Below are 23,333 nucleotides of genomic sequence, written 5' to 3'. Positions count from 1 at the left end.
ATAATAATTAAGAAGTAGGTTTTAGTATATTGAGTTAAAATAAGGACTAAATCATAAATATGTGAAAAGTTTTTGGCTCAAGTGTAAATATTCAAAATTTAGGGGATCAAAGTGTAAAAATAAGAAAGTTGAAGGACCAAAAGTGAAAATAATCCAATTTTTATGATATAGAATTGGCATGCAGGGACCAAATTGAATAGGTGAAGAATTATGAGGGATTAAATCGTAATTTTACCAAATTAAGTGATTATTCAACAAGGGAATTTTAAAATATCATGAAGGGCAAAATGGTCAATTAGAAAGAGAGAGAACTCTAGAAGGCAATGATGATGTTGGAGATATTTTGATGATATTTTATAAATATTTAATTAGATAAATGTTACTTTATTAATATTTTAATGAGATATTTTACCAATATTTTATTATAAATAGCTAGTATAAAAGGGGAGGAAGATGAAAAAAAGGAGAGAAGATCCTCCCATCTTTCCAATGTGAGTGAGGGGGGGAGAAGAAGAAAAATTTGTTGTCTTTACAATTTGGTCCTTCCACAAAAAATCTACCATTTTCACCTAGAATTTCAAGGAATTTTCATAATCACCAAGAAAGAAAAGTGATAAAGAGACTATGGAGAACAAGAAAATCACCTTGGATTAAAGAAAATGGAAGTTGGAGGCGAGATAAAATCAAATTAAAGATTTAAATCAATAGGACAAGGTAAGAACATCAAGATTTCAATATATTTTTAAGTTTGATATTATTGAAAAAACATGAAAATGATGTTAAAGTAGAGTTTTCTTATATAAGGTTTTATGTTATTGATATGTTAGTGAAGCAAAATAAGAGGAAGTGATGAGAAATATTATAGAGAAAGGAAAGGAGGGTGTTATAAACTTGGTTATCAACATTTTGCACTAAAATAGTTTTGGACAGTAGCAGTAGTCTAACTTTGAAAATTCACCAAAGATTGTAGAAATTTAATTAGAGATTAATTAAAGTATTAAATTAAATCTTATTAAGTCTAGTTTTACAAAGAAGAAACGGTGTAAGCAAAAGAATTTCTTATTATGAGATATATGAAATTTTGTAAGACAAGGTCAGATTGATTTTGGGTTCCTCTGTTCTGACTTTAGAAAATCGTCAAAAATTGTAAAAAAGTAATTAGGGGTTTAAATTTATATTCTTAAATTCTTGATGAGTCAATTTTAAAGATAAACAAATGGAAACATCATCCAAATCCTGTACTAAGAGATAATTAATTTTTAGTAAAGAAAGGTGTCAAACAGCAGAACATGAATAAATTTGAAGATTTTTATTGTACTTATTGGCTAAATTATAAATTCTGAAAATTTTATGGTAAAAAAATATTTGAGTCTAGTTTCAAAAACATTAAGCGGATCTTAATTTAGAATTCTTTAGCTCAAGATGTAAATAATGTGACTATGACTCAAGTGAACAACTTTGATATGAACACATAAGTAACTAGTGGAATTATAGATAATGTTACATATAAGCATGTTATATACTAAAAGCTAAAGATTCTAACAAATATATACATAAAGAATGTGGAATGGAGAGAAGGAGGAGGAGAAAAAAATATATGCATATATATATATAGTAGATGAATTTGAAATGTTTCGAAATGGTTGTAGGTGATGGAATGATTGATACATATGAGTATGTTTAAATGAATTGATAGCTTGATAAGTGCATAATTGTTAATTGATGTGAATTCTTTGTTAAAATTTTATGAAGAACTAAATTGATTGGCACAATTTAGAAATAAATATGAAATATACATAAAGTGGGTAAACTAATTTTGCAAGTGCAAGTCCTCCAATGATCTTATTTGTAAAATTTTAATATTTGTGTTAATTGTAACACCCCTTACCCGTATCCGATGCCGGGACAGGGTTCAAGGCTTTACCGGACTTGAACGTACACGATTTCATAAAACCAGGCCATAAAATTTCATTTAAATTAAAAACATTTAATCACATGCATAATGTCCCTTACACGAGCTACCGAGGCTCTAAACATGCATTAAAGGCGGGTTGGGACTAAACCGAGAACTTTGGAAAATTTTGGGAAAACTTGGAAAAATTTTCATGAAACTGGGTCACATGCCCGTGTGGACACAGGGACACCCTTGTGTCTTCAACATGCCCGTGTCCTCAGGCCGTGTAAATCTCTGTTTACGACGTCAGCAAAACAAATTGAACCACATAGCCAGGCCACATGCCCGTGTGCTAGGCCGTGTCTTCCACATGGATGAGACACATAGCCGTGTCTCCGTCCGTGTGGTTAGCACTTATACTATTTTCCAAGCATTTTTGGTTGCCTTAATCTTTCGCAAACTTAATCACTATAAAGACACATATCATAGCATCATTTTAATGATTTAGCATGCCTTACTAAGGCACGTTTTTAACAATCAACCATAACATATTACCCAATAATTAATTTCTACTTATTCAACAAATGTCCATGTTCAATCATTATCAACTTAATGCCAATTTACGCGTTTATTCCATAACCATGACCACCCCGAATGGTCCTAAGACATTCTCATGCACATATGTTATACTATTCATTCATAATAAACAATTATAATCACATTGTAAGGCATTAACAAATAGTAAGGATAATTAGGCTTATAAGCCAAAACATTATAAGCCATATCCCATGGCTATATACAATGAATCAACATGAGCCAAAACATTTGGCTACTCATGATAACATCTAACATAAAAACTAAGTCTTTATACATGCCACTCAATTGTAAAAGCTTAACATATATATATAAGTCAACACTTCCAAAATGATGACTTGATAGTGTGATGCTGCCTCTGACAATCTCCAACCCCGAGCCGACCTGAAAACACTAAGGAAATGGAAAGGAGGGAGTAAGCTTTACGCTTAGTAAGCTCGCATGAAAAATAATAAGCAATGTGATAATGAGCTATTTTTAATGTAACACCCCTTACCCGTATCCAAGGCTGGAACAGAGTACGAGGCATTACCAGACTTAACAATACACATAGACGAAAACGGGGCCATAAAATTTCATTTAATTCAAAACTTTTCGAACACATGCATAACAAACAAAGCTAACTATATCATCACATCAAAACGTAGGACATGGCACGATTAATTAAACTTATAAACCATAATGGATAAGGACCACATCTCATGATCATATACGATAACTCAATGCAGACTGATACGTAAGGTCAAAATCATAATAAAAATACATATCACAAACCAACTTCCTATACATGCCACTCACTTGATATTTCTAATATTTGAATTAATTTTCCCAAAAATGATAGTTTGATAGTGTGATTTTGCCTCCGACGATCTCCAACCCCGAGCCGACCTGCCAATACTAAAGAAATGGAGAGGATGGGTAAGCTTTACGCTTAGTAAGTTCATATGAAAATAATAAGCAATTACTACCATGCTTTTCAAGATAAAACACTATAATTGTACAATTACACATATTCAGGTTAAGATGTGTTATCGAGTTACAGTTACTAAATCATTCATATCTGAAGCTACAAATCTCAAAATTTAGTTTTGTTAATTTTCCTTAAAACTAGATTCATATATATTTCTCCCATAAAATTTCCAAAATTTTGGTTTAGCCAATTAGTACTAAACCCCCGGTTGAACCGTAGGAATAGATCGGGATATCCATGCCATGATACTAGGGTAATATGTGAGTCGATGTAAAACCATGTTTGGAACATGGCATCGACATCGTAATGAAAGCTAGTGTAAGACCATGTCTGGGACATGGCATCGGCACCGGTATATGAGAGCCAGTGTAAGACCATGCCTGGGACATGGCTTCGGGACTGATATATGAAAGCTAGTGTAAGACCATGTCTGGGACATGGCATCGACACCGATATATATGAGCTAGTGTAAGACCATGCTTGGGACATGGCATCGACACCAATATATGAGAGCTAGTGTAAGACCATGTTTGGGACATGGCATCGGCATCTTACTCTTTTGTATGAGGTTTATCGGGTATCCTTTAGTATTCCAACTGGTTCAACAGGTGATTTAAAGATTATGTCGCGATTGAGAAAAGTTATGATTATGTTGCAAGTGGTACAGGTACCTACACGAAACTCATGAGAATGAGCTTGGGTTGTGTATATGACTAGTAAGGATTAAAATGAGTAAGTTATGTCTATGGTCATTCAAGAATCTTGTGCAAGTGTACAATACATTATGAGTATGATATTACTTGGTAAAGTGTTGTTAATTATATACATGTAACTTACTAAGCTTTATGCTTACTCTCTCTCTTTTCCATTTTCTTATAGAATCGCCAAGCTAGCTCAGTGATCAAAGGACGTTGGAGGCTCGATCATACTATCAATCGAAACATTTGGGTATAGTTAGATTTATCATTTTGAGTATGGCATTATAGGGACTTGGTCTTTTTGTTAAGTGTCATGTTGGTTTAGCCATAAGTGTTGGCTCATATTGATGTGATATTCATTTTGTATAGGCCATTGATGTTGGCTAATATTGATTATTGCTAAATGCATTTGATGAGAATTTTCATGGATGTGGTTGTTGCATGGTTTGTGCTGATAAGTAAGAGATGTTGTACGTGATAGAAAATAGTTTGGAAATGATGTGTAGATGCCTTGGTATTGGCTGATATGGTCATGTGTCTATGTATTATTAGTATTGTTTGAGGTTTTGTAGGTTGGTGTAAGTAAGGGTGACAAAAAAGGCTTGGTCAATAGCCTCGTTTTTGTCCACACGGTCTACCCCATGGGCGTATGGTCCAGCCATGTGTCCCCTGCACCTCAATTTCTCAAAATAGAATGCCTAGTAGTAACCACATAGGTGGAGACAAGGCCGTGTGTCTCAACCATGCGGAGGACACGGCCATAGCAAGTGGGCGTGTGCCTAGGCCGTGTAAAGTCTGCACCTTAAATGCGAAATTAAATTCGCCACATGGCCTAGCACACGGGTGTGTCCCTTGGCCGTGTGCCCCTAAATGGTTGATGACGTCAGAAACAGAATGTCAAGGTTTAGTACACGGCCTGAGACATGGGTGTGTCATGGCCATGTGAGAGACACGGGTGTGTGCCAGGCCGTGTGAAAACCCCTGTAGGTTCGAATTGAGAAATAAATCCACACGGGCTAGGGACATGGGCGTGTTCCAATATATCCAGGCCGTGCAAACTACACGGGCCTTCAACATGGCCATGTTAAGAGGACACACGGGCGTGTAGCCTTTCCACACGGGCTTGTGCCCTTACTTGCATTGAAAATTTTCAAAGTTATCTGAAGTGTTCGGTTTATTTCTGAACCATTTCCAAAACGTGTTTTGGGCCTCATAGGTCCATATTAGGGACGTTAAGAGGAAGTTTGAAAGTTTTAAATTTGAGCAAAATTTTATGACCCGAAAATGTTTGTATGCCTATGTTTAAGTCTAGTAACTCCTCGTACCCTGTCCCAGCGTAGGATACGACTAAGGGGTGTTTCATAAAATAAACCATTACAACTCAAAAAGTGTTCTACTTTCTCTTCTTATAAATAAATGGCACTAGTAAAGCTATTAACACAACTTTGAGAGATTGTTATACTGCCGAAAAATAGAGAGAATTTATTCTCAAATATTACATATATTTTTCTAAAGTAACAATTCTATCAGTTTCTATTAAAAAGAGAGAATTTTTGTTTTCACCCCAAAATGAAAGAAAACTTTTTCTAGTTTTTTGTTTCGATTCAGTTGGTTCAAGCCCACACTTGAAGTAGTTCATGGTACAAGAATAGTGGAGAAGATCATTTGGTTGAAATCTAGAAACAACGAACATCCGCTAAGCTAAAAACACATGTATGAATTTAGTTAAGGTTTATTGCTATAATATTACAAATCTTATCAATTTTCAAAATTTTAATTTTTCGTTGTGCAAGAAAACTGTTTTCAAATTGAGATTTTTCCAACATTATGCAAATAGGAAGGGGTACCTTTAAAGGCTTCGCCTCGAGGTCAAATATATTGTAACTGGATAGTTCCCTTAGAGTTTGGAATTTCAAGATAGTAAAATTTTTTTATTTAAGGTTCCTGTTATAAGAATGTTTATTAATAAGTAATAAAGTCCATCATTAAGGTAGTGAAGTTTAAAATTTGTGGTTAGGACCAATTCGACCCAATTGTGACAATTCATACCCGAATTCGATGTTCGGGTCAGGCAAGGTGTTACATTACGATTACAAGTCTGCAAAGAATGGCGTGATCATGTATCAGAAAAATCTCAAATTTCAAGATAGCAAATTAGATTGTCAATAAATGGGTCTTCCTTAGAAGAAGACTTTAAGCATAGACTAAGTCATAAGAACAAAATTGTCGGGGTAATAGAGTAAGTCTACTTTGAGTTCAGTTTGAAACAAAGAGATTAGGGTAAGGATCCGCAGTTGTGGCAAGATATTTGATAGTCTGCCAAAAGTAGTCGTCAAACCGCATATTCGTGTATATGGTACCTTGATGAGTTGAGCCAGAAAGGTAAAATGAGAGCCTAAGATGGAGTTAGACAATGTTGGGCCTTAAAAAGGGGTTGTTTGAAGGAGTATGTCTATGATTAGATCAATTGGTATATCTACCAACAATTGGTTCAAAGGACGCATGAGCGTCAGCTCAACCAGTCTTACTGCAAAATCTCCTATGTTTTGTCATGGAGTTTTAAATTCTATACTCTTACTCTTTCTTACCCAAAAGTTGAGAGCCTTTGATTTCTACTGTACAAAATCTCACTAAGTTCCTCTGAACTTATGATTGTACTACTTTGTACACATGATTAATGAGTGATTCAAAGGTCATGGAGGGACCAAGCCAGACACTCCAAGTTAGGCAAATGGCCGCCACAATTGTACCATGCATATAGAGGGGCACCCTTAGATACTACACCTCGAGGTTCAAATAAGAAGGCTTTTTATTGAAGTTTTAATTCCCAAGTCGTTGTATACTTATAAACTTAAACCTGCTCAATAAGGAAAATTGATTGTAAGAACTTTAGAAATAGTAGAGAATTTATCTATAGTGATATTTTATAACATGTTGTTAACTAAAGAGACTAGAGTGAAGTTATGTGTAAATAAGAAACCTATCTTATCAATACAAAATTGTTGTTGAGTATCTCGGGTTGATTGTGACATTTGGTACCCAAACCTAACGATTGGGTCAGATATAGAGCGTCACATGAACTTACCTATTCGAAACACAAAACGAGTAGATTCTTCAAGGACTAATCCACAATTTTGGCTTTTCCCCTATTAGCTCCACTTTAATCCAATTCTTGATGCATAAAAATATTTTATATATCAAATCAATACTAAAAAGTATCAAATATTGTCATGAGATTCATGATCCTAAATAAGTCCATTTTTCGATTTCTCCCATATTTTACATTTTATTCAATTTAGTCCTTAAACTCGGGATAAGCATTACTTTCGATTCCTAACTTCGGATTAAAATTTGATTTCACTTACTTTCATTAAGGACATTATAATTTATATTTCTAACATAATTTCATGATAAGTTTTACATTATTCAATTTGGTCCCTAATGTAACAAAGTTAACAAACAAGCTAGATTAACTTTACAATCTAGTCCTTTTCATAATCTAAGCTCAATATCTATCAATTTCAAGCCTAATTCATCAATTTATCAACAATGGCAACCTACTGAAACTTTAACAGTTGATCAAATTGATACTTGAGCTAGCTAAATCAAGCTCCCATGATCATAAATCTATAAAAATTATAAGAAAAATGACTAAATTTAAATGCCTAACAAATGTCCAAATGCTAGAAATTTTTTGAAGTTTTCTTCAACCTTTTCAATGGTGGATGGAAAAAAGGGAGGAAGATGATAGCATTTTCCACTATCTCTCCCTATTTATACCATAATTAATCTTAATTAACTTTAGTTAATTAACTTAATCTTTTATTTATTGTACCTTAATTATTATTAATTTAATTAATGGAAAATAACATCATCATCCACTATCCTATGATTTAAAATGGTTTAATAACCATTTTGGTCTTTTTGTCAATTATCATATAAATCCTCAAGTCTTTTTTAATTAAAACTCTATAGTGATTGTATTTTTACAATTTAGTCCCTGATCCTTAATTAATTATTTTATCGGTGACATTACTCGACCGTACTTCAATATGTTTTTATTTTAACTCCGTAAATATTTACTTCAATATATTTTTATTTTAACTCCGTAAATATTCCTATTTTATATTTACGGGCTCAATTTACGAAAATAAAGTTTCGAAACCGTATTTTTCGATACCACTGAAAGTTAGATCATTACAAATTAACTTAATTAAGACAATTATAGATATTTAATTATAATTAAGACAATTATATATATAATTATAATATTAACTTAATGGAAATTATCATCATTATCCACTAAGTTATGTTAAATAATAGTTAAATAACCATTTTAGTCCTTTGGATAATTGCTATTTAAGTTAGTAACCTTTTTCTTAATTAAAACTCACTAGCGATTGAACTTTTACAATTTAATTCCTGAACTTTAATTAACTATTTTTTTCTAAATTATTTAACCAATATTTATAATATTTTTATATTAAATTTGTAAATATTTTTATTTTATATTTACAGACTTGGTTTATAAATATGGGGTTTTGAAATTATATTTTCCGACACCACTAAAAACCAAATTCTTACAATAACTGTGAAAATGTATATACCCTATTAATTAATTAAAATGTGTATTTTTACAAATATAAGCAACTTTATAATAGCTAATTGAAAATATATATTTATATGTAAAACTAAGTCTAATTTAATAGTATATAAAATTAATTAATATCATTTCATTATGAAATATTATTTAATTCTTATTTTAAATAATTCACGTTCAAATACAGCCAAAAGAAAAAAAAAAGAAGATAGAGAAAAGTTATATTTTTTTCTCTATTGATATAAAGATTTAAATTTTTTAAATTTTATTTATATATTGAATTATATTTAAATTTCATGTTAATATATTTTAATTATATTTTATGAAACTATTACTTTAATTTATCATATTATAATTTAAATATATCATGTCTAATTTTTAGCGTTTTAATAAATATATATAATATACATATAAATAAATTTTTATGGAAATGTAAATTTTATGCAAATATAAATTTTAAATTATTAATTAGATTCAATAACTTAATATAATAATTATATTTTGTTGTTAAATTTAATTAGAAAAGAATAAAAAAATTAAAATATTAAAATCTTGTACCAAGCGGGCATTTGGTCAACTGTTTGTTACTTAACCCGTCAGTATTTGGTATTTTTGTGGTTTATATATTCATTGTACATAGCTTGAAAGGATACAATAGTTCCTAGGAAGAATGGGGCATTCAGATATTCGGACCATTTAATTAATGTCATCTGGATCACCTTCTAGTCAAGGTATTTGGCTTCCTCCATCAAAATCTGCCAGTTCCCATGAGAAGAAGTTTCTGTTGCTATGCAATTCCATACTGTTCCTGCCTTAACAATTCTGCTCCCCATTGGCATGTGGATAAGAATTGGCGAAACTGAACACCTTACACGTATTGGCGTTTGAGCTTGACATGGTTGGAAGAACAGTTTGTGTCGATCTTCGACATGGCAAGGATTAGCCCACTATGTCTTGTCGCTCAAAGATAACAATAACAATGACTAAACTGACAATAATGTTGAAAGGTAACTACAAACCTTATTCAAGGAGGCCAATCACCAATAGTCTCTGCAGGAACATAAACCATTCCTGAAATGGTGAAACCGATTTAAATCCCTTACAATAATCTCTCTCTTCCAAATTTCAGAAGCAAACTTCATAACTGTATGACAATCACCACATGTCCTTAGATTTTTCTTTATCCTAATTGGAGCCCCAGCAGGGAGTGCTAGCAACCCAAATGCAAGTGCTATTTTCTCACTATGATACCACAAGCTCTCCTCCTTCAACTCTTCAGCACTATTAACAGCGAACTGCGTTTGAGGCACATATCCTTTATTCGTCACCAACTCCTTCACTTTTTTCAACATCTCATAAATTTCATCCGTTCTAACATGCAATTTACCATGCACTGTAAACACAATGCTCTTATTCTTAACATCAATCCAGCTACATCCTGGTTCTTTCCTAACCCTATTTATACCCATCAATCTTCTTACATGATCGGCTTCCCTTAACTTTCCTTTATGTGCATACATGTTGGCAAGGAGAATATAGTTACCTGGGTTATCGGGCTCCAACTCAAAGAGTCTCCCTGCAACTTCACTTCCTATTTCAAGATTACCGTATTTTGCACAAGCACCAAGCAGAGCTCCCCAAACAGATGCGTTAGGTTTGATCGGCATTTGTGCTATAAACTTCCTAGCTTCATCTAGCTGACCTGAACGACCTAGTAAGTCAACCATGCAGGCATAGTGTTCATGTCCAGGATTATACCATGCACCTTTTCCATAGAATTGAAGTAAGCATGCCCTTCTTCAACACGTCCTGTATGACTACAAGCTGATATTACACAAACAAAAGTAATGTAGTGAGGTTTTAAGCCATCTGCAAGCATTTTTTCAAACAACTTAATTACGTGGTTTCCATTGCCATGTTGTTGGCAAGCAGCAATCAGTGCCGTCCAACAAACAACGTTAGGATTGTCAATTTCTTCAAACACCCGACAAGCGTCATCTAAGCTCCCACATTTTGCATACATTGTGATCAACGAAGTGGCAATGCATGAATTCGTTGAAAACCCTGATTTTATAGTCTGATTATGGATTAAAGTCCCTTGATCCAGTGCAGCAAGATGGGCAGATGCATGAAGGGCTGTCGAGTATGACGCCTCATCTGGCGTTATACCTGCCCTTTTCATGACCCATAAATAGTTGCAAGCTTCTTCAAAGTTTTCATTGTAAACACAACCCATCGACATGACGTTCCATGCAATAACATCTCTATTCTCTATACCTAGAGAATTAAACAACAGAGCACCTTCATCAAACAAACCGCATTTAAAGTACATGTCCATAAGCGAATTCTTCACATAAGGCAATGTAAGTAAACCTTGTTTAACAACTATCCCATGCACTTGTTTTCCAAATTCCAGAGCCCCAATATTAGCGGACGCGCTTAACACGGTCGAGAAACTCACTTGATTAGGACTAAAAAGATCCTCCCTTATAACCTCCTTAAACAGAAAAAGGGCCTTGACATGGAAGGTGTTTAACAAGCAGCCAACGATCATGGAATTCCAAGAAACAATGTTCCTTTCAGGCAAAGCGACAAACACCTTCTCTGCCAGGCCCATATCGTGGCATTTAGCGTACATATCCACCAACGCGCTGCCAACAAACACATAACCCTCGTACCCGTGCTTGGAAATCAAGCAATGCATCTGCTGCCCGTGAACGAGAATGGAAGTACTAGCGCAAGCTGGCAAAACAGCGGAGAAGGTGAAGTGATTAGGGCATACACCAGCGGTCCGCATCTGGTTGAAACAGGACAAGGCCTGAAAGGGTGCGGGGAGATGGGAAAGTAGGGAGATGAGAGAGGTCCAAGAGACAACGGTTCTGGTTAGTTTATGGGCAGTCGAGAAAAGGAGTAGGGAGAGAGAGGGGCGGCCACACTTGGAGTACAAGGTGAGGAGGTTGTTGAAGAGAAAAGGGAGGGAAATGAAGCTGTTGGTGATGATTTGGGAGTGGATTTGAGTTGCATGTTTGAGGCATTTAGTTTGGGCGGTGGCGTTGAGGAGGTAGTTCAGATGGGTGGGTTTGTGTCTGTGCGAATCATGAGAGTAGATATGGGACATCGCTGTGATATTTAAAGAGGGAAGGGGCATTATTATTAAGCTCATGACTCCATGCTTTTCCAACTCTGTTATAACCCTGATACTAGTAAATAAGAGGTTGATGTCCGCAGCTTTTTTGCAAATTCCTTTGTCCACCACACAACAAAATAATAACACCCTGCTTTTGGGTCAACCGGGTCCAAGCACAAAAATTTAGCATTTAAGTGCTTTTGTTTCTTGGTTTATATATTTAAAAGTGGTAATTATCAAAAATACTTTTATTTATATTGTTTATTTAAAAAGCATATAAATTTAAATTAAATTAAATTTTATATTTTATTATATTAAATTATTGATAAAAGTTAGCTTCAATTTGATCGATCGATCGAATGAATCAATTATGGATTCAAGTTCTCCGAGCAAAATAGCGTTGGAAGGGGTCTCGTCCTTTGCACGCCACAAACTGTTCTCGATTATGGAAGGGTATAAGTAAAGTTTGGGATGATGTACGAGCTAGCCTGGTTTGGAATGTTGGCAATGGTTTAACAATTGATTTCTGGCTGATTGTTGGTTACCAGAGTGGGGCCTGCTTGTCGAGCATTGTCTGAACCCTCAGGCTGTACCTTTGGGGTTTGTTTCATTGGTGCCTTTCACTTGTAGCAATAGGGAGTGGGACTGGAATTCGTCTCCGAGCCTTGCTGCCTAAGGAGATAATTGGATGGATAGCTGGTAAGCAACCTCCAGGTGGGTGTGACGTGGAGGATTTCCGGGGTAGCGATGGGGAACGCATTTTCGTTTCACCACAAAGTCGGCTTATGAGCATTTGGCGCCCTCGAATAGCATTGGCATGCATGTGATGTTGAGGTGTCGCATATACATTGCCTTAAATGTGTAAAAGTTTTTCTTTGGTTGTTTCTTCAGGATCGCTTATTGACAAATGAGGTACGTCTTCGTCGATATATGACAATGGATGGCCATTGTGGGGTGTGTGGCTATCAAGTTGAGTCTCCCAACCATGTCTTGGGGTTCTGTTTCCGGTAGTTATTGTTTGGCAACAACTTATCAAACCTGAGAAATTTATTGAGTTCTTAACGGTATGTTTGGTTTACTAGAATGAAATAAGATTGTAATGGAATAAAACTGCAATCGAATAGAGTATAATCATTAATTTAATTGTTTAGTTGAATGTAATGGAATAGAACTGTTATAATTTTCTTGTGTTCGGTTGAATGGAATATATCTAGAATAGCATAAGGAAAAAAACTAAAATGACTATAGTACCCTTAGTAGAATTATTTTTAGATAGAGATTATTGTTTTTAAATTTTAATAAGATTATTATTAAAGACAATCTAATAAAAATAAAAATAAATAATTTAATCATATTTTAATATAATTATTATTAAACATAATTTAATAACATTCTTAATATAATTAATTTTATATTAAAAGATTTTTTTATTTTTATATTAAATTATATTAAAATATTTTTTATTTACTACATTTTAAAATAATACACTATTATTTGAATCTATTGCTTCTCAAGTTATCTCAATTTTATGATTTCAACTAAAGTTTCATTTGTTATTTACATAATTTTTATATAAAACTTTTTACTGTGCTATAATCTAAAATTAATGAATTGTATTAAACACAAAACTTATATTAAAAAAAAAGTCACAAAGCATTGAAAAGAAAAAGTGCATCTTTTTATTTTTCTTTTTACGATAAAAGAAACAAAAATGCTTATTTGTCTACATTATAGAATTGAAAAATATCATGTTAATGAGACAACTTTGCATTAATGATTGCTTTAAAGGAAAGGATTAAACAAATTATACAAAATGATATAACCCCTAAAGGCTTAAGATTTGGCTTCTCCTCATTTCTTCTAACAAATAAAGAATTTCCCAATATAATATATCACAAACAAATAAAAAAAAGTTCATTAAAAAATAAAAAACCTATTCTCAGTCTCCTGACTCTCACTTCGTGAAGATCAAACCCCATTCTTATCTCTATTGCTCAAATCCATTCATTGCTCCAACCCCAAACACTCAAATGCACATGCCACTATGAAAAATGTTAAAGAATAAAAAAAAAGAATTGCTCATTAGAAGCATAGTGATGAATTTAAACCTTTGGAAACAGTTTTGGATCCCAATTGTGGAGCATTAGATGCCTGTGATCCACTATCGGCTCTAGCAATAGAGTCTTGAGGTTTTGCAAAAGAAACCTATTTGAAATGTATGTAATGTACTTAGTCAAAAGTTCTAAGAGAAAAAGGGATTCACATAACTTTTAATAGAGGACAATGAATTCAACATTGAAAATATGCATAAAAGATTAAAAATTACAACCATGAGCAATTTGCAGCTACTTATATAAATATGTTGGACAGGGATGTAAGATAATATGTATTGGAAACAATAAAGAAAATAAATAAGAGGAGCAAGCTAAATGCAACCCACACCTAACTAATCTCCAGTTTTTTTTTTGTCCTACATGGAGTTTTAAGGAAAAACAAACTCTTTCTTACATAAGAAAATACACTCCAAAAATCATTAAAAAAGTAGACCAACCAAATTTATTCCAATTTGGCAATTTCCAGAATCAAGAGGGAAAAAAAATCTATTAACCAATAAAAAATGCAAAAAGGAAAGAAAATTCTAATACTAAAATTAAGGTTCTCAATGATTTATTGTTAAGTCTTCATGGACCGATATCAACAAGACAAAAAAGCAAAATAACATTCAAAACAATGTCCTACATTAACAACAAAAACCTTTTTCGGCCCTCTCACATCATATATATCCCCAGAAATTAAAGAAGAGGTTTTCAATATCCAAGCTATAGTGATATACAGGGAACAACCCCTTAGAAATGATAAACTAGTCATATATCATTTAAGTGTATGTTGCCTGTAACACCCCTAACCCGTATCCGTCGCCGGAATGGAGTTACGAGGTATTACCGAACAAGACACAAAATTTAGGATGTTCACATATACACGTATGTTATATTCACATAACTAAAACATAATTCTGTTTAATCATTTAACACGTAGTTTAAATCATAATATAAAATCATTGAAAACTCAAAGTCATATATAATAAAATTTTAAGTACATACAAAATTAAAACAAAACATATCTCAGTTCATATATAATACCAAACATCTATCTTACAGCCTTCAATATCACATATTTATTTCACTAATTAATTTTTTTGTGTTTAATCATTTCGAACATCAAAGACATTTCAAAGTATCTGACCTGTATGCTCAATAACCAAACCAAACCATATACCTAGTTATTTTATCTCATCACCTTAAGCACATAACAACTAAAAGTACACCCATTTCACTTGCCAATTTACCATGAATAGAAATACATATACACAACCAATAATTTAATTACCTATTCGGTCATATAAGGTATTTTCAATACATCAAATTTGTGTAATTTGCCATACGCCATACCATATATCTAACAAGCTGAAAATACTCTTACATATACATAAATACCATAGCCAAATCAACTAAATTACCTATAAGCATGTACGTATATTAATACCATAACCGGTATATCAAATACCTAGATATATATATAAGCAATAGTTGATTCATCAATTAAATTCCAGAATATATCACATGATAATAATAATTAAATACCGAACTTATAAGCATTTATACTCATGCATAACCTTAACCAAATTATACTCAAGTATAATTAAAATTATTTACCAATTCTATCATATATTAACTACCACATTTACTATGCATCTTGGTACATAGCTTAATAACTAAGATATACATAATCCATAAGCAAAATGACTAAAATTTCGAACATGAAGTTAAGGCATTTCCAATGCATAAAACTCTTACCACAAGTCATTCATGCATAATACTAGACACTTTAAACTAACGAATTTCAAGCACAGTAAAGCATAACCAAGTTATCAATACCAAGCTTGCTAAACTTTGTAACCAAGTACACATAAAACCAAATCTAAACATAAATAGCAACCCATTTTTGCATGGCTTAAATACATAACCAAAATCAATATCTCAAAAGTATGTTCCAGCATATACATGCCATAATACGAGTTTGATTATCTAAATACCGAAGCTGTAGATAGTGTGATGAGCTTGGCTGACAGTTCCCGAGCTTGTAGCTTGACTTCAAAATCTATAAAACAGAGTAAACATAATACACAAAGTAAGCTATCAAAGCTTAGTAAGTCAAAAGAAAATTAACAACTCATTATCATAATTGACTCATGTTAACCAAATAAAATACGTTAACATTTTTATGCTTGACCTCAAACTTATAAATTCTATACATGATGTCTTTTTTTCATAGACTATAATCCACCTAAGCCGAATGCACATATGACCATTTAACACTTATAAATCAACTTCCAACCTAATAGTCATAATAAACCACACATCCATTTACTCATTTATACAACATCAGAATCATCAAATGACATCTCATGTATAACTAATATCTAGGTTGTCGAATACTCAAATTATATATAAATACATACTAAGTATCATTTCAATACTACACAAACTATTCATTCACAAGCCGAATACACATATCAAATACACATGGATTCTTTATTTGCATTGTACATGATTTTACGGCACATATACATAGTACTTTCTTACCTAATCTCAAGTAATTATCAAGTTAACTCATAAATGATCATTAGCTCGTATTATACAATTCGTACACGATTTACCTTTGCCCGGTGAATCTCGGAATTGGATAGGACACTCAGATAATCACATAAATCGTACAATGCCAACGTCTCAGACGTGGTCTTACATGTAGCTACATATCGATGCCACTATCCTAGACAGGTTCTTACTCGCAAACACATATCGAAATCACAAATTGATGCCATGGACTTACTCGCACACATATATCAGAATCCTATGTCATGACATATGTATCCTAGCTATTCCTAAGGTTCATACGGGGCTTTCGGACGTCGTATCTCGGTCAAATCGAACTCGGAAGTATAGTAACCATATTCAAATACATTCGGCCATAGCATGCTTTAATCTTAACTTTTCATAACAGCATGTAAATATAGCATTAAATTATCAATAAACACGTCTATTTGCTTATAAACTTACCTCGGACGATACAAAACGGAATCGGGCAGCTAGTCGACAACTTTCGTTGTTCCCCGATCCAAATCCGATTTCTTTGGTTCTTGATCTAAAAATATTCAAATTAAGCTCATTCAAACATATTTTTATTCGATTTAGTCCAAAAACACATAAATAGGAAAATTACCATTTTACCCCTGACATTTACAATTTTTCATAATTTAGTCCCTATTGCACAAAACACAAAATACACAAAATTTCCAAATACCCATGTTAGGCTAAGTGGTACCCATGCCTATACGAGTCCATATATTTTATCAATTTCACATTTTAGTCCCTCAAATTATTATTTTTCAATTAAGTCCTAATTACTTAAAATCATCAAAAACTCCAATACAAAATATGCTAATCTAAAACATATCTTCCATTTTTCATCATCAAACAACAAAAATCACAAAATATCAACAATGATGATACGTGATATTCGTGATAGGTTTTAAAGATTTATGAATGAATCGTTATTGAGACTAACTTATTATCACAATTGAGGCAAGTTTACCTATCGAACAGTAGTATAGTTCAATAAGACCGGATTGTCGAACCCAAAGGAACTACGAGTACTAGTATTTACTTTTTTTATTATCTAGCCTAAAAATTAAGAGGTTTGGTTATCTAAACTAATTATTAACTAAGAATGCACAGAAAGAAAATTTTGGAAAATACTTTTGGGAAAATTCGATTGATTAAGACAATACCTAAGGAAAAATCCACCTAGACTTCACTTGTTATTTGACTCTGAATCAGACAATTTATTCATTTGACTTGATCTATAGAAATCCCTAAGTTATATTATTATCTCTCTCGAGACTAATAACGTCTAACCCTAGATTGAATAATTGAAATCTCTTTCTAATTAACACCCTAGAATTGCATTAACTCGATCTATGGATTCTCTTATTAGGTTTCGTCCTAATCCGGTAAAATCTTATCACCCTATCTTTAGGCGTGCAATCAACTCCGCTTAATTATGACAAATTTACTCTTAGACGGGGTCTATTCCTCCTCTAAATAAGAGCTTAACTTGAATCAATATCCTGGAATATCAAAACAAGAATTAAGAACACATAATTAAGAACAAGTCAAATATTTATCATACAATTCAGAAAATAATAATAAGATCTGTCTTAGGTTTCATTCCCCTTAGGTATTTAGAGGGTTTAGTTCATACTTATGAAAGAAAACATCTCAAAAATATAAAGATAAAAAACATAAGAAAACCTAAAACTTCTGAACGAACTTGAAGGGAGATCTTCAGTCTTGATGATGAATTCGGATTCTGAGATGGATCAATCGGCTTTCCTTGAGTGATTCCTTGCTTCTTACTCTGTGTCCACCTTCTAAGTGCCTCATCGGGTGTTTAAATAGGCTTTAGGATGCCTCAAAGCCCCAAAAATTGGCTTTTTCCGAATAGGGTTATACTTGGGCTCAGTAGGGACACGCCCGTGTGCGATTACTCCAGCCCGTGGCCAAGGCTATTGAACAGGCACGGGCGTGTAGTATACCCATGTAAGTCGTGCTTCAATCGTGCAAAGGGATACGATCATGTAACACGCTCGTGTGAGAAAGTCCAGGCCGTGTTGATTTCCCACGTGGGTCTATTTTCTTTGTTTTCGACTCGTTTCTCGCTCTTTTTACTCTCCTATGCTCACCGAAGTATAAAACATGAAATTAAATGATTAGGAGCATCGAATTCACCAATTCTAAGGAGAAACCATCCATAAATGTGCTAAGCATAGGATAAAAATATGTATAAATTACGGTTTATCAAATACCCCCATACTTAAGCATTTGCTTATCCTCAAGTAAAAATCCTCAACTCATAATCAAAATAAATTCTTCTCAATTTATAATCCCTATCAATAGTATCTCAAAATAATCCGTAAGTATTCATACATTGAAAAGTCAACTAAAAGTACATCAGAATTTCAAACATTCCAAGTTGAGCATTTTATCACGAAAACATAGGTGTCTCCATCATCTAAGTGATTACCTTTGATCAAAATATCACAGAGTTTAACATCCTTACTAAAGATTCACTCAAATCACTCAAGGTGTTTAAGGACATCAATAAAAGCACTCATTAGTCAATATGAAAAGTTATTACCATAGGCTTGCTTGAAAATCAAATCTCCACCACTATATATTGAGCTGATACATCAATCAAAAAGGCCTTTTAGAGGATTGTAACGTGACTTTGGTTAGGGAGTATGGTCATAAGCTGAAAGAAAAGGTTAGAATCGAGATTGAATTGAAAAATCACTTAGCTAGAAAAATAACTAGTCATCAATTGAATACAAATGAGCTTCTTTTCAGAATATGGAATTAACATTCAAGCTCAAAAACGACGCATTACAACTAATATGTATTGAAGTACATTCGTTTTTTTAAGATCAAGTCAAATATTTAGAAGAGCAAAACATAGCTAAGCAATTAGTTCAAATCAAATATCAACAAAAAAATAGGGATCAAATTAGGGGATTTCAACAATAATGGGTTATGGGTTAATATTAAGGGTGAATCAATTAATGGCTTGTTAGGTTCAAAGGGGTTCACTAAGGGTTAATTATGAAGGTAGGCTTTTTTGGAGTGAGTGGATTAAACCTAAGTGCCTTTATCATCTTGACATGCATAATCAAGCAAGTTTTAGAATAACAAATCAAAACTGACGCACTCATAATGAAAGTGAGCATGAAGGGAATAAAATATGCTCTAAAGGCTCAAGATCTCACAAAAATTATGGCTTTTTGATGCTCAAACTTGTGAATTTCAACTCAAGATAATACCTAAGCTTAGGGAAACAACCTAAAATTTATAATTCTTCAAAAATCAACTTATCATGCTTGATTCCCTAATGTCTTAAAGTTTAAACAATCAATGCATAAATGTCTATGTTTTAATTCAAGACATATCAATAAAAATCATAAATTAATTAAAGTTCATTCTAATAGTGATATGAGTGATTCACGTGAGAATAAGACAAAATTCAGGGATTTCTAATGATGATATGAAAGACCTCCCCACACTTAAGATGTACATTTCCCTCAATGTACAAAGATAGATATATTGAAAAATATAGATAAATAATCATAAGATAGGGAGAGAAGTGAAACTTCTTGAATGATGAATGAACTCCTTGATTTGGAGTTATGGAGAATAATCGGCCAAGGCAATGATGAGAGTGGAGGAGGATACTCTGGTGGTGGTAAAGGTTCATTAGTCTATAAGTCTTGCGCCAAAAGAATATTATATCTGGTGGTAGATATGGTTGTGGTCGAGCAGGACATGACAGTCGTGGAGAACCTTTGCCAGTTGAGTTTTTAGTTCCTATACGATGATGAGCTTTGGAGCTCTTTATAACTGTGATAGAATCAGAAACTTTTTAGGAAATATAAAAAAGAATAATTACTCGTAATGAAATAGTCGAAACTATAAATTATTCAATAAAAATTATAAAAACTAAAATTAAAATAATAATAAAGGAAAATGATATAAAAAGTACTTAAATAAGATAAATAAAGATAAAAGTGAAAATAATAAATAATAAATAAAAAGTTTTTAAACATCATCATCGCCCGTTGGTTCACGAGGTGGTGGTGGTTCGTTCGCTTCTCCCACGCCCGTGTATGGTAGCCCACGCCCGTGTTAGTTTGACAGTGTAGACCACGGGTGGATGGCACGGGCGTGTTGTACGCCCGTGTTACATTCTCAGTTTCAACCACGGTCTCGAGGTTGTTTTGGCAGTTTCACCCACGGCCATGTCGCATGGCCGTGACAACGTATCGTATCCCGTGTTGGGGAAAAAATCTTGCCCTATTTTCACATGGCCTAATGCACGCCCGTGTGTCTGGCCGTGTGGTCTTTAGAAAGTCTGTGTTCCATGATTTGGTTAGTATGTTAGATGTTAAAAACTAAAATTTTAAAGAAATTAACTCTGTTAATGCTCGGGTTGCCTCCCGAGAAGCGCTTATTCATAGTCTAAGCTCGACTTACCTCACTTTTGCATGGTCAAGGTGGAGCGAGGTGTTTATACTCCTCATCCCTGCTATAAAATTTATCAACATAAGGTTTAAGACAAGTATTGTTTACCTTAAATGTGCCGAATTTGGGATGATTTACCTCGACTGTACCATATGGGAAAATACTGAGTATCGTAAGAGGAATTTCTTCATTAGGTTCAGAAATGGTAATGTGAGGATCTGTTGCATCTAGTAGTACTTTGTCTCTAACCTTTAGTTGATTTGGTGAGGTATTGAGCTCGTCCTAGCTCGGTTTTGACTTATCGAGTGTTCTCGATTTTTGTGTCTACCATTCATCTAGCTCATCAATTTGTAGCCTCCGTTCTTCATAAATAGGTCCCTTGTTGTTGTTTGCACATGACTCATATACGTTCTTTGTAACTGTTTCCTGCACAGGAGGTTTCACCACGTGATCAGTACTAGTAGAATGATTTATACAACCACCTTCAATTTTTGATGTGTTACTCGAATTACGAGCTTGAAGGGTGATTGTTTCATCTCCCACACGAAGTGTGAGTTCACCTGTACCAACATCAATAATAGTTCTAGCAGTCGCTAAAAAGGGTATCCTAAAATTAAAGGTACGTTACTATCCTCTTCCATGTCTAAAACAACAAAGTCTACTAGGTATATAAATTTATCGATCTTAACAAGAACATCTTCAATGATACCCCTAGGAAATCTAATGGTTTTATCATCCAATTGAATGCTCATCCTAATTTGTTTGAGTTTCCCAAGACCTAGCTGTTTAAACATTTTATAAGGCATAACACTAATGCTTGCCCTTAAGTCAGCCAATGCGTGAACATCTGAACTACCAATTAAATAAGGAATCGTAAAACTCCCTGGATCCTTCAATTTTTTGGGTAGCTTATTCTATAATATGGCTGAGCAAACTGCATTCAACTCCACATGCGACGCCTTATCCAACTTTCGTTTATTTGTCAAAAGCTCCTTTAAAAACGTAGCTGCGTTTAGCATCTGCAAAAGGGCTTCAATAAACGGTAAGTTAATATGTAGTTTCTTTAAAAGTTTAAGGAATTTACCAAATTGTTCATCTGGTCGGTCTTTTCTTGTCGCATTAGGGTATGGCACATGAGGTTTATATTCTGTACTCATCGGTTTTGGGTCATCTTGGCCTACCTCATTCTTACATTTTCTTACCACCGTTTTTGGCCTTAATATTTCAACTAACCCTTTCTCATATTGAATGGTAATCGTGTTGAGTTGCTCCCTTGGGTTAGATTTAGTGTTGCTTGGCAGGCTACCTTATGGCCTTTCGAAAATCAACTTGGCGAGCTGTCCAATCTAGGTTTCGAGCCCTTGGATTAATGCTTGTTGATTTTTGAGTGCTATCTCGGTATTCTAAAAATGAGTTTCTGACATTGAGATGAATTTTGTTAGCATCTCCTCAAGGTTCGACTTTTTCTCTTGTTGGTAAGGTGGTTGTTGGGAGCTTAGAGGTGGTGGTCTCTGATTCCCTTGGCCTCCCCATGAAAAATTTGGTTGGTTCCTCCAACCTGCATTGGAAGTATTGCTATAAGGATTGTTTTGAGATCAAGGATTGTTACCCATATAATTTAACTGCTCGTTCTCTATGTTGTGGCCATAAGATGGGTATTCTGAATTGCTTGATCCACCTCCACTAAGAAAACCATCAATTTTCTTATTCAAGAGTTCTACCTGATTAAAGAGCATAGTGACTGAATCGACGTTATAAACGCCGGCTGTTTTCGTTGGCTTTGTCCTCATGACTTGCCACTGATAGTTATTCAGTGACATCTCTTCTATAAATTCATAGGCATCTTTAGGTGTCTTATTATTGATGGTTCCGCCAGCAGCTGCGTCAACCATCTACCGAGTCGAAGGGTTCAGGCCATTGTGAAACGTTTGGACTTGTAGCCAGAGTGGTAACCCATGGTGAGGGCATCTTCTCAAGAGGTCTTTGTATCTCTCCTATGCATCATAGAGTGTTTCTAAATCCATCTGCACAAAAGACGAGATATCATTACGTAATTTAGCCGTTTTAGCCGACGAAAAATATTTTAATAAAAACTTTTCGGTCATTTGTTCCCAAGTAGTGATTGACCCCCTTGGTAACGAATTCAACCATAGTTTAGCTTTGTTTTTCAATGAAAAAGGGAATAACCGAAGGTGAATGGTGTCATCAGAAATGCCATTTATTTTAAAAGTGTCGCAAAATTCCAAGAAATTTTCCCAGTGAGTGTTGGGATCTTCGTCCTACAAACCATCAAACTGAACAAATTGCTGTATCATTTGA

General features: G+C 33.8%; 1 non-coding gene and 1 pseudogene across 1 annotated transcript; one reads left to right on the top strand and one right to left on the bottom strand.

Annotated features, from left to right (window-relative positions):
• Positions 1-9,238: 9,238 nt before the first annotated feature.
• Positions 9,239-12,000, bottom strand: LOC107904396 (pentatricopeptide repeat-containing protein At5g40410, mitochondrial-like; annotated as a pseudogene).
• Positions 12,001-22,964: 10,964 nt separating this feature from the next.
• LOC121213305 (small nucleolar RNA R71) lies at positions 22,965-23,071 on the top strand. The gene has a single exon (XR_005908688.1). It is a non-coding gene; the product is annotated as a small nucleolar RNA R71 (small nucleolar RNA).
• The last annotated feature ends 262 nt before the right edge of the window (positions 23,072-23,333 follow it).

Source organism: Gossypium hirsutum, chromosome A13 (assembly GCF_007990345.1).
Source record: "Gossypium hirsutum isolate 1008001.06 chromosome A13, Gossypium_hirsutum_v2.1, whole genome shotgun sequence".
Classification (NCBI taxonomy): Eukaryota; Viridiplantae; Streptophyta; class Magnoliopsida; order Malvales; family Malvaceae; genus Gossypium; species Gossypium hirsutum.
Note: the sequence above shows the minus strand (reverse complement) of the source record. Positions and strands in the feature narration are given on the sequence as shown.